The sequence below is a fragment of the Lissotriton vulgaris genome, chromosome 9, assembly GCF_964263255.1.
Source record: "Lissotriton vulgaris chromosome 9, aLisVul1.2, whole genome shotgun sequence".
Classification (NCBI taxonomy): Eukaryota; Metazoa; Chordata; class Amphibia; order Caudata; family Salamandridae; genus Lissotriton; species Lissotriton vulgaris.
This window is the reverse complement of record NC_141697.1, coordinates 738,631,985-738,645,333: the sequence shown is the minus strand read 5'-3', so window position 1 is coordinate 738,645,333 and position 13,349 is coordinate 738,631,985. Positions and strand designations below refer to the sequence as shown.

Sequence of the window (13,349 nt, the reverse complement as noted above, 5' to 3'; positions counted from 1 at the left end):
CAATTGTGTGCCAGAGCAGGAGAAATCACATGCATGCATTGCATTGTTGTCAACACGCTGCATCCATGTGCTTTGAAAACGATGCAGCTTTGCACATCAAAATGGCTTGCGGAGCAACGCTGCATCATTTTCTTGTAAACGAGGGTCATATTAACCACCCCCAAATTCATGCAGCAAATTCATTTTGCCTAACTGCTTGAAATAATCAACACAGAACTCGCCACTCTTTGCAAATCTTATACCACTTAAAGGCACAAAATTACTAGTTTGAACTTAATAAATTAATATTCTTTTTGGAAATAACTGTTTTAAAACATGCAGTTTTTGTTTATTTCGTTCTCTTCAAGAAGTAAAACGTTTACATACATTTGTTTGCTTAACATTTCCCTTCAAGTATGAAGAATTTCCTATAACCTTTTGAAAATGGTAAAATTATGTACAAATTAATTTTCATTTTTTTTTGTGTTGAATACGGGACTTGCATATAATGGGGGAACAAAATGACATGGGTTTGGAGAAAGGTTGTCGCTACTGGAGATGCTTCAAGAGAAGGTGCATGGAGTGCAATGTTTTGGCGAAAAATCGACTACGCTACAATAATCCCACTGTGTGAGAAATGTACAGATGTACTGGAACTTATGGGCACCTGATAAGTTACTCAATTGAATTTGCACTATTTGCACACACGTGCACCTAGCAATTTCCTACTTTGGTTCCAAGAATTACCTTCAGTATATCCAAGTAAGGTGCTAGCTAGGATTCTGAAAACCTCGTACTTTGCATACCATTCATAATATTAAAGAATTTTTAAAAATTGTCAACAACTTTATAAACGAGAATGCTACATGGGCCCATTTAACTCAGTGCCAAATGTATCTTTTAAAACTGATATCTCCATTATTGAAGATAAAAAATTGAAATGGCAAACTAGTCATTGTTGACTAGGACATGAAAACTACAATTAGATATTCAAAAGCTGCCCTCTAGAATGAAAGTGTAAACAATTTTTGAACATGTACTGGTGCTTTTTTACATGGAAAACAGGCGCCAGAATTGACATACACTACGTAGCATGGCATCTGCATCACTTAGGATTTACGATGAGAAGTCTTCAAATCTGTTTATCCTTCCCCCAAGGTACCACAAGGTGAAATACATGGACAGTCAGAACATGTGGAAACTTGATACATTTAAAGCAAAGGAGTACTTTTCTAGACTGGTGGCTGAGGTATTTATAATTCCTGGTGCATTGTGGTGTCTTTCTGCATATAAAAGCCCTAGACTAATTGTGTCAATCAAATGCTGTAGGAGCTCCCAGACTGTTCGGTACTTAAACTAATGTTCCCAAGTCAGGCAATGAGCCAGGTACCAGGCACTTTACTTCCAGAAGCACCAGATGGGGGTAGGGACAAGGGTACTTTTTTCTCCTCCACATCACTCAAGACTTTGGTGTATCGGACGGCTGGAAAAGGTTTAATTTCTCAGGATTATTGGATGACAGGTGTGAAAAATCACAGAGTATGTCTTGGTAGGTCTCGTCGCCTGACTGTCCATATAGTCCTTCAGATTCCTGCATCTCCTCATTCATTCTTGCCCCTCGCAACAGTGTTACAATGTCAGTATTTGCAGCTTCAACTGCAATAGTCAAGGGGTCTTTTCCTTCTTTATCTATGGCGTGCTGATTTGCCCAACGCTTCAGAAATAAGCAGACTTGCCCAGTGTGCCCTAAAACAGTTGCATGATGCAGGGGTCCTCTGCCACACAGATCCATGTGATTAACATTGGCGCCATTCTGCAGCAGGAACTCACAGGCGACCAAAGAACCCCCATGCACAGCCTGAATGAGTGGTGTTGCGTTGTTTTCCTCTGCATTCACCCAGTTAACATCTGCGCCATGTGCCAATGCTTCTGCCATATCAGGAAGGCTTTCCTCATACGCAGCTCGATAAAGGTGCAGCCCTGGATGAAACTTTTCCGAATCCTGAAATACTGAAGAATCTCGCTTCTCGACCTCTAGGACTGGTTCATACAAACTGTTTGAGGAGACAGTAGATGCAAGAAGTTCTCGCCTGCCATCTGAACTGAAGTGGATTTCACTGTTGTTGCTTTCCACTGAACTTCTGGAAGATGTTGAAAAGTGATCCTGTGATGCCAGGGACTTCTCAGAACTATTGGGGTCTTCGTTCTTGCACTCAGAATAAAGCCATTTCTGTCCACCAAGAGGGTGTGAAGCAACGCAGTCCTGATTCACAAACCTCTTTTCCAGGTACTTTGCTCTGATATATTCCTCCTTTTCCAGTCTTGGACTTTCCTTGTCTGGCTTCTTCACTCCAAGGGTTTTCAATTTAGCTTCATATATTTGATTAATAACTTGATTTCCCAGTTCAAGCATCAGCATTAGTAATTCAGGCTCCCATGTATCTAAAGTTAATGACCTTACTTTTGAAAAGTGCACACCAAGACTCCTGTGAATCCCAGCACACTCAATGCACAGGATGATTCCAAGGTTGATGCTGGCCCATGGCGGATCCGCCAGACCACAATCGCAGCAGACAGAGTTTCCAGCAATACACTGAATCAGCTGTAATGCACTTTCACCTTCAAATAATTCCTTTTTCACCTCGCTGCCAGAGTCCAGACTTCCTGTGGAAGGTGAAGATGTCTTATCCAGCTTCTCCGTCTCATCACTCTTTTCACTATATGCTGTAGCAATACTTGCACCTTCAAATAATTCCTCTTTCACCTCGCTGCCAGAGTCCAGACTTCCTGTGGAAGGTGAAGATGTCTTATCCAGCTTCTCCGTCTCATCACTCTTTTCACTATATGCTGTAGCAATACTTGCACCTTCAAATAATTCCTTTTTCACCTCGCTGCCAGAGACCAGACTTCCTGTGGAAGGTGAAGATGTCTTATCCAGCTTCTCCGTCTCATCACTCTTTTCACTATATGCTGTAGCAATACTTGCACCTTCAAATAATTCCTCTTCCACCTCGCTGCCAGAGTCCAGACTTCCTGTGGAAGGTGAAGATGTCTTATCCAGCTTCTCCGTCTCATCACTCTTTTCACCATATGCTGTAGCAGTAGTTGCACCTTCAAAGAATTCCTCTTTCACCTCGCTGCCAGAGTCCAGACTTCCTGTGGAAGGTGAAGATGTCTTATCCAGCTTCTCTGTCTCATCACTCTTTTCACTATATGCTGTAGCAATACTTGCACCTTCAAATAATTCCTCTTTCACCTCGCTGCCAGAGTCCAGACTTCCTGTGGAAGGTGAAGATGTCTTATCCAGCTTCTCCGTCTCATCACTCTTTTCACTATATGCTGTAGCAGTACTTGCACCTTCAAAGAATTCCTCTTTCACCTCGCTGCCAGAGTCCAGACTTCCTGTGGAAGGTGAAGATGTCTGATCCAGCTTCTCCTCATTCATACTTGCCCCTCGCAACAGTGTTACAATGTCAGTATTTGCAGCTTCAACTGCAATAGTCAAGGGGTCTTTTCCTTCTTCATCTATGGCGTGCTGATATGCCCAACGCTTCAGAAATAAGCAGACTAGCCCAGTGTGCCCTAAAACAGTTGCATGATGCAGGGGTCCTCTGCCACACAGATCCATGTGATTAACATTGGCGCCATTCTGCAGCAGGAACTCACAGGCGACCAAAGAACCCCCATGCACAGCCTGAATGAGCGGTGTTGCGTTGTTTTCCTCTGCATTCACCCAGTTAACATCTGCGCCATGTGCCAATGCTTCTGCCATATCAGGAAGTCTTTCCTCATACGCAGCTCGATAAAGGTGCAGCCCTGGATGAAACTTTTCAGAATCCTGGAATACTGAAGAATCTCGCTTCTCGACCTCTAGGACTGGTTCATACAAACTGTTTGAGGAGACAGTAGATGCAAGAAGTTCTTGCCTGCTATCTGAACTGAAGTTGATTCCACTGTTGTTGCTTTCCACTGAACTTCTGGAAGATGTTGAGAAGTGATCCTGTGATGCCAGGGACTTCTCAGAACTATTGGGGTCTTCGTTCTTGCACTCGGAATGAGGCCATTTCTGTCCACCAAGAGGGTGTGAAGCAACGCAGTCCTGATTCACAAACCTCTTTTCCACGTACTTTGCTCTGATATATTCCTCCTTTTCCAGTCTTGGACTTTCCTTGTCTGGCTTCTTCACTCCAAGGGTTTTCAATTTAGCTTCATATATGTGATTAATAACTTGATTTCCCAGTTCAAGCATCAGCATTAGTAATTCAGGCTCCCATGTATCTAAAGTTAATGACCTTACTTTTGAAAAGTGCACACCAAGACTCCTGTGAATCCCAGCACACTCAATGCACAGGATGATTCCAAGGTTGATGCTGGCCCATGGCGGATCCGCCAGACCACAATCGCAGCAGACAGAGTTTCCAGCAATACACGGAATCAGCTGTAATTCAATTTCACCTTCAAATAATTCCTCTTTCACCTCGCTGCCAGAGTCCAGACTTCCTGTGGAAGGTGAAGATGTCTTATCCAGCTTCTCTGTCTCATCACTCTTTTCCCTATATGCTGTAGCAATACTTGCACCTTCAAATAATTCCTCTTTCACCTCGCTACCAGAGTCCAGACTTCCTGTGGAAGGTGAAGATGTCTTATCCAGCGTCTCCGTCTCATCATTCTTTTCACTATATGCTGTAGAAATACTTGCACCTTCAAATAATTCCTCTTTCACCTCGCTGCCAGAGTCCAGACTTCCTGTGGAAGGTGAAGATGTCTTATCCAGCTTCTCCGTCTCATCACTCTTTTCACTATATGCTGTAGCAATACTTGCACCTTCAAATAATTCCTCTTTCACCTCGCTGCCAGAGACCAGACTTCCTGTGGAAGGTGAAGATGTCTTATCCAGCTTCTCCGTCTCATCACTCTTTTCACTATATGCTGTAGCAATACTTGCACCTTCAAATAATTCCTCTTCCACCTCGCTACCAGAGTCCAGACTTCCTGTGGAAGGTGAAGATGTCTTATCCAGCTTCTCTGTCTCATCACTCTTTTCACTATATGCTGTAGCAATACTTGCACCTTCAAATAATTCCTCTTTCACCTCGCTGCCAGAGTCCAGACTTCCTGTGGAAGGTGAAGATGTCTTATCCAGCTTCTCCGTCTCATCACTCTTTTCACTATATGCTGTAGCAGTACTTGCACCTTCAAAGAATTCCTCTTTCACCTCGCTGCCAGAGTCCAGACTTCCTGTGGAAGGTGAAGATGACTTATCCAGCTTCTCCTCATTCATACTTGCCCCTCGCAACAGTGTTACAATGTCAGTATTTGCAGCTTCAACTGCAATAGTCAAGGGGTCTTTTCCTTCTTCATCTATGGCGTGCTGATATGCCCAACGCTTCAGAAATAAGCAGACTAGCCCAGTGTGCCCTAAAACAGTTGCATGATGCAGGGGTCCTCTGCCACACAGATCCATGTGATTAACATTGGCGCCATTCTGCAGCAGGAACTCACAGGCGACCAAAGAACCCCCATGCACAGCCCGAATGAGCGGTGTTGCGTTGTTTTCCTCTGCATTCACCCAGTTAACATCTGCGCCATGTGCCAATGCTTCTGCCATATCAGGAAGTCTTTCCTCATACGCAGCTCGATAAAGGTGCAGCCCTGGATGAAACTTTTCCGAATCCTGGAATACTGAAGAATCTCGCTTCTCGACCTCTAGGACTGGTTCATACAAACTGTTTGAGGAGACAGTAGATGCAAGAAGTTCTCGCCTGCTAACTGAACTGAAGTTGATTCCACTGTTGTTGCTTTCCACTGAACTTCTGGAAGATGTTGAGAAGTGATCCTGTGATGCCAGGGACTTCTCAGAACTATTGGGGTCTTCGTTTTTGCACTCGGAATAAGGCCATTTCTGTCCACCAAGAGGGTGTAAAGCAACGCAGTCCTGATTCACAAACCTCTTTTCCACGTACTTTGCTCTGATATATTCCTCCTTTTCCAGTCTTGGACTTTCCTTGTCTGGCTTCTTCACTCCAAGGGTTTTCAATTTAGCTTCATATATTTGATTAATAGCTTGATTTCCCAGTTCAAGCATCAGCATTAGTAATTCAGGCGCCCATGTATCTAAAGTTATTGACCTTACTTTTGAAAAGTGCACACCAAGACTCCTGTGAATCCTAGCACACTCAATGCACAGGATGATTCCAAGGTTGATGCTGGCCCATGGCGGATCCGCCAGACCACAATCGCAGCAGACAGAGTTTCCAGCAATACACTGAATCAGCTGTAATTCAATTTCACCTTCAAATAATTCCTCTTGCACCTCGCTGCCAGAGTCCAGACTTCCTGTGGAAGGTGAAGATGTCTTATCCAGCTTCTCCATCTCATCACTCTTTTCACTATATGCTGTAGCAATACTTGCACATTCAAATAAATCCTCTTTCACCTCGCTGCCAGAGTCCAGACTTCCTGTGGAAGGTGAAGATGTCTTATCCAGCTTCTCTGTCTCATCACTCTTTTCACTATATGCAGTAGCAATACTTGCACCTTCAAATAATTCCTCTTTCACCTCGCTGCCAGAGTCCAGACTTCCCGTGGAAGGTGAAGATGTCTTATCCAGCTTCTCCGTCTCATCACTCTTTTCACTATATGCTGTAGCAATACTTGCACCTTCAAATAATTCCGCTTTCACCTCGCTGCCAGAGTCTAGACTTCCTGTGGAAGGTGAAGATGTCTTATCCAGCTTCTCTGTCTCATCACTCTTTTCACTATATGCTGTAGCAATACTTGCACCTTCAAATAATTCCTCTTTCACCTCGCTGCCAGAGTCCAGACTTCCTGTGGAAGGTGAAGATGTCTTATCCAGCTTCTCTGTCTCATCACTCTTTTCACTATATGCTGTAGCAATACTTGCACCTTCAAATAATTCCTCTTTCACCTCGCTGCCAGAGTCCAGACTTCCTGTGGAAGGTGAAGATGTCTTATCCAGCTTCTCCGTCTCATCACTCTTTTCACTATATGCTGTAGCAATACTTGCACCTTCAAATAATTCCTCTTTCACCTCGCTGCCAGAGTCCAGACTTCCTGTGGAATGTGAAGATGTCTTATCCAGCTTCTCCTCATTCATTCTTGCCCCTCGCAACAGTGTTACAATGTCAGTATTTGCAGCTTCAACTGCAATAGTCAAGGGGTCTTTTCCTTCTTCATCTATGGCGTGCTGATATGCCCAATGCTTCAGAAATAAGCAGACTAGCCCAGTGTGCCCTAAAACAGTTGCATGATGCAGGGGTCCTCTGCCACACAGATCCATGTGATTAACATTGGCGCCATTCTGCAGCAGGAACTCACAGGCGACCAAAGAACCCCCATGCACAGCCTGAATGAGTGGTGTTGCTTTGTTTTCCTCTCCATTCACCCAGTTAACATCTGCGCCATGTGCCAATGCTTCTGCCATATCAGGAAGGCTTTCCTCATACGCAGCTCGATAAAGGTGCAGCCCTGGATGAAACTTTTCCGAATCCTGAAATACTGAAGAATCTCGCTTCTCGACCTCTAGGACTGGTTCATACAAACTGTTTGAGGAGACAGTAGATGCAAGAAGTTCTCGCCTGCTATCTGAACTGAAGTTGATTCCACTGTTGTTGCTTTCCACTGAACTTCTGGAAGATGTTGAGAAGTGATCCTGTGATGCCAGGGACTTCTCAGAACTATTGGGGTCTTCGTTCTGGCACTCGGAATAAGGCCATTTCTGTCCACCAAGAGGGTGTGAAGCAACGCAGTCCTGATTCACAAACCTCTTTTCCACGTACTTTGCTCTGATATATTCCTCCTTTTCCAGTCTTGGACTTTCCTTGTCTGGCTTCTTTACTCCAAGGGTTTTCAATTTAGCTTCATATATTTGATTAATAACTTGATTTCCCAGTTCAAGCATCAGCATTAGTAATTCAGGCTCCCATGTATCTAAAGTTAATGACCTTACTTTTGAAAAGTGCACACCAAGACTCCTGTGAATCCCAGCACACTCAATGCACAGGATGATTCCAAGGTTGATGCTGGCCCATGGCGGATCCGCCAGACCACAATCGCAGCAGACAGAGTTTCCAGCAATACACGGAATCAGCTGTAATTCAATTTCACCTTCAAATAATTCCTCTTTCACCTCGCTGCCAGAGTCCAGACTTCCTGTGGAAGGTGAAGATGTCTTATCCAGCTTCTCTGTCTCATCACTCTTTTCCCTATATGCTGTAGCAATACTTGCACCTTCAAATAATTCCTCTTTCACCTCGCTACCAGAGTCCAGACTTCCTGTGGAAGGTGAAGATGTCTTATCCAGCGTCTCCGTCTCATCATTCTTTTCACTATATGCTGTAGCAATACTTGCACCTTCAAATAATTCCTCTTTCACCTCGCTGCCAGAGTCCAGACTTCCTGTGGAAGGTGAAGATGTCTTATCCAGCTTCTCCGTCTCATCACTCTTTTCACTATATGCTGTAGCAATACTTGCACCTTCAAATAATTTCTCTTTCACCTCGCTGCCAGAGTCCAGACTTCCTGTGGAAGGTGAAGATGTCTTATCCAGCTTCTCCGTCTCATCACTCTTTTCACTATATGCTGTAGCAATACTTGCACCTTCAAATAATTCCTCTTTCACCTCGCTGCCAGAGACCAGACTTCCTGTGGAAGGTGAAGATGTCTTATCCAGCTTCTCCGTCTCATCACTCTTTTCACTATATGCTGTAGCAATACTTGCACCTTCAAATAATTCCTCTTCCACCTCGCTGCCAGAGTCCAGACTTCCTGTGGAAGGTGAAGATGTCTTATCCAGCTTCTCTGTCTCATCACTCTTTTCACTATATGCTGTAGCAATACTTGCACCTTCAAATAATTCCTCTTTCACCTCGCTGCCAGAGTCCAGACTTCCTGTGGAAGGTGAAGATGTCTTATCCAGCTTCTCCGTCTCATCACTCTTTTCACTATATGCTGTAGCAGTACTTGCACCTTCAAAGAATTCCTCTTTCACCTCGCTGCCAGAGTCCAGACTTCCTGTGGAAGGTGAAGATGTCTGATCCAGCTTCTCCTCATTCATACTTGCCCCTCGCAACAGTGTTACAATGTCAGTATTTGCAGCTTCAACTGCAATAGTCAAGGGGTCTTTTCCTTCTTCATCTATGGCGTGCTGATATGCCCAACGCTTCAGAAATAAGCAGACTAGCCCAGTGTGCCCTAAAACAGTTGCATGATGCAGGGGTCCTCTGCCACACAGATCCATGTGATTAACATTGGCGCCATTCTGCAGCAGGAACTCACAGGCGACCAAAGAACCCCCATGCACAGCCTGAATGAGCGGTGTTGCGTTGTTTTCCTCTGCATTCACCCAGTTAACATCTGCGCCATGTGCCAATGCTTCCGCCATATCAGGAAGTCTTTCCTCATACGCAGCTCGATAAAGGTGCAGCCCTGGATGAAACTTTTCCGAATCCTGGAATACTGAAGAATCTCGCTTCTCGACCTCTAGGACTGGTTCATACAAACTGTTTGAGGAGACAGTAGATGCAAGAAGTTCTCGCCTGCTATCTGAACTGAAGTTGATTCCACTGTTGTTGCTTTCCACTGAACTTCTGGAAGATGTTGAGAAGTGATCCTGTGATGCCAGGGACTTCTCAGAACTATTGGGGTCTTCGTTCTTGCTCTCGGAATAAGGCCATTTCTGTCCACCAAGAGGGTGTAAAGCAACGCAGTCCTGATTCACAAACCTCTTTTCCACGTACTTTGCTCTGATATATTCCTCCTTTTCCAGTCTTGGACTTTCCTTGTCTGGCTTCTTTACTCCAAGGGTTTTCAATTTAGCTTCATATATTTGATTAATAACTTGATTTCCCAGTTCAAGCATCAGCATTAGTAATTCAGGCGCCCATGTATCTAAAGTTAATGACCTTACTTTTGAAAAGTGCACACCAAGACTCCTGTGAATCCCAGCACACTCAATGCACAGGATGATTCCAAGGTTGATGCTGGCCCATGGCGGATCCGCCAGACCACAATCGCAGCAGACAGAGTTTCCAGCAATACATGGAATAAGCTGTAATTCAATTTCACCTTCAAATAATTCCTCTTTCACCTCGCTGCCAGAGTCCAGACTTCCTGTGGAAGGTGAAGATGTCTTATCCAGCTTCTCCATCTCATCACTCTTTTCACTATATGCTGTAGCAATACTTGCACCTTCAAATAATTCCTCTTGCACCTCGCTACCAGAGTCCAGACTTCCTGTGGAAGGTGAAGATGTCTTATCCAGCTTCTCCATCTCATCACTCTTTTCACTATATGCTGTAGCAATACTTGCACCTTCAAATAATTCCTCTTGCACCTCGCTGCCAGAGTCCAGACTTCCTGTGGAAGGTGAAGATGTCTTATCTAGCTTCTCCATCTCATCACTCTTTTCACTATATGCTGTAGCAATACTTGCACATTCAAATAAATCCTCTTTCACCTCGCTGCCAGAGTCCAGACTTCCTGTGGAAGGTGAAGATGTCTTATCCAGCTTCTCCATCTCATCACTCTTTTCACTATATGCTGTAGCAATACTTGCACATTCAAATAAATCCTCTTTCACCTCGCTGCCAGAGTCCAGACTTCCTGTGGAAGGTGAAGATGTCTTATCCAGCTTCTCCGTCTCATCACTCTTTTCACTATATGCTGTAGCAATACTTGCACATTCAAATAAATCCTCTTTCACCTCGCTGCCAGAGTCCAGACTTCCTGTGGAAGGTGAAGATGTCTTATCCAGCTTCTCTGTCTCATCACTCTTTTCACTATATGCTGTAGCAATACTTGCACCTTCAAATAATTCCTCTTTCACCTCGCTGCCAGAGTCCAGACTTCCTGTGGAAGGTGAAGATGTCTTATCCAGCATCTCCGTCTCATCACACTTTTCACTATATGCTGTAGCAATACTTGCACCTTCAAATAATTCCTCATTCACCTCGCTGCCAGAGTCCAGACTTCCTGTGGAAGGTGAAGATGTCTTATCCAGCTCCTCCGTCTCCTCACACTTTTCACTATATGCTGTAGCAATACTTGTTTGGACAACTTTAACCCATGCCTGTCGCAGCTTTTCTGAGTCCGCTTGTAGCATACAGCTCTTTGTTGGTGAGACTACTTCAAAGCAGAAACGTCTTGCTATGTCTTCACGGTGTTTAACTGTGCAGAGCCGTAAATCTTCGACAACCACTGTGGGGCTATCCTTCATTTTTTTCTCATATGCCAGTTGGTTGTTTTGTATTGAGAACCAGTGCCTGTTCCAAGTTTTAAAGGTATTACTGGTCCTTTTAAAGAGATATCCTTCCATTACAATGTCATTAGCCTCATCAACATTGTCTTCAAGTCGGAGATCATCGATGGTGAAATCCTTTTGCTGAATAGTGGAGTGCTTTTGTTCCATATCCCTCTTCTCTTTTGCTGCATCCAGAACAAGCCCATCCAACTGTGAACCAAGCTCTTTCATGACAGGTTCAAGTTCACTGAAGAGATGGAAGCCCAGGTGGAAGAAGCCTAGATGTGCGTACATGAAGGATAACATTGATTTTAAAATTTCAGACCTCTGCTTTGACTGAAGAGCATTGATTTGGAGGACGTTGTCCAAAGCTATATGCCGGAAGCGTTTTCGTTTTGCAATTAAGATGTTTGTTGCTTCCTCTACCTCGTGCAGTTTTGTTCTTTTAACTCGGGCATTTTTAACTAGTGCGTTTTCTTTTTCTTTACTGACCTTATCAAACTGCTTCTTTGCATCCTTGAATTTTCGAAGATCATCCTTAATAAATATCTGGAGCTGTATTTTGATGGATCTCTGAGCTTGGTCAAACAGGATTGTGTGATAATTGATCACTTCTTGGAGGCCGTCTGAAAACTTTGTCAAGCTAGACTCTATCAGCACATCCTTGCTTAAATACTGTGCGAGGTCCCGAATGCCATTCATAAATTGCTTGTTGGCAGCACAAAAGGCCTTGCCTGCATCAACCATGCCAACACATAACTGAACAAGCTTATCAAGTTTCACTTCCAGTTCCGTCACCTCACCGTCAACTTCCTTCAAAGCGGCTCTGAAACGGGGCGAGTCCTTCAAGCACTCCTGCTCGAGATCAATGGTCACCATCATGCTGTTGCCTCGGCCCGTCCCGTCGTTCAAGGTGAGCAGGAATAAGGAGGGGGCTGAGCACAGCAGTTGAAGTCCGTCAAACTTTAGCCTGCCTCACCGCTGCCCAGCTCTGGGCGCTTCCTCCACTTCTGAACACTGTCCCTGCTGGCAGACATGCCAGACTCCCAGACACGCACATAGACACAGACAACAGACAACAATGCAAGAGTCCGAGCGTCATAGACACAAAATATAGAATCAGAATGCCGTCTTCAGCAGGGTTCCACCAATGTATTTACATTTTCAGCAACAAGGCAAATCATCATTGGAGGAAGTGGTCTTTAGTTATTTTTCTGTACTGTGGTATCTAGGTTACCTGTCCCCAGGTAACTGGATGCCACTAATTCTAGAATGTTATACTGCGAGTCAGTTGTATGCTGGCTGTGGACAAGTGTGGTCGTACCTGCCTCTTCCTACAATAAATCCTACTTCTACTCAACTACTGTGTTGGTCCTTACTACTTGTACATAGGCAAACCTGTTTTTGTTTATTGTCTGGTCCCAAAGGTCGATTTTAAAGGAAAGTTGCTGCAACCACAGAGACTCCTGCTCCCCAGAGTCTTTGTCAGTAAGGGATACCTGTCTGCTAAACTAGTATATACCTCAGAGATACCTTGGACTGTGGATTCTGTAAAACAAGATGTTTTTAATGTCCGAAAATCAATGGATCAATACATCTCTTGATTGACAGTTTTTACTTTAGGGACATATTTTTTTTCTTTCACACATGCTCCATCCGGGGGCCTTGGAAAGGGAAACCATTATTAGTAATTGAGGTCTGCAGTAAGAGGGATGGGTCCAAGGCCACGTTTCATACAGGAGGAACAGCAGTATAGACTTAAACATCACCAAAAAGACATCACGTTAAAGTCAAAGGAACACATAAGCACAAATCTTAATTTTATCTTTTTCCAAAGCCAATGAATTTGCAAAAATAAATGTTTTGCCATCCGTGTCTCTGAATCTAGCTGCATGGAGCTACACCTATTTGTCATACAACTGGTTCTTCATCTGAATACTTACTTCATTCAACATTATCAGTTCTTCAACTATATGTGTTTTAAATTTCTCTCTTGAACTGGAAATGTAATCGAAAATAAGGTATATAATCAAATACGGATGAGCGACATTATTTTAAGGTGATGTTTTAGGGCCTGATTACGCGTTTGGCGGTGCCGCACCGAGTCCGC

General features: G+C 44.0%; 1 pseudogene; it reads right to left on the bottom strand.

The window, feature by feature from the left end:
- Window positions 1-1,438: 1,438 nt before the first annotated feature.
- LOC147692204 (arf-GAP with coiled-coil, ANK repeat and PH domain-containing protein 2 pseudogene) lies at window positions 1,439-12,121 on the bottom strand (annotated as a pseudogene).
- Window positions 12,122-13,349: the final 1,228 nt, after the last annotated feature.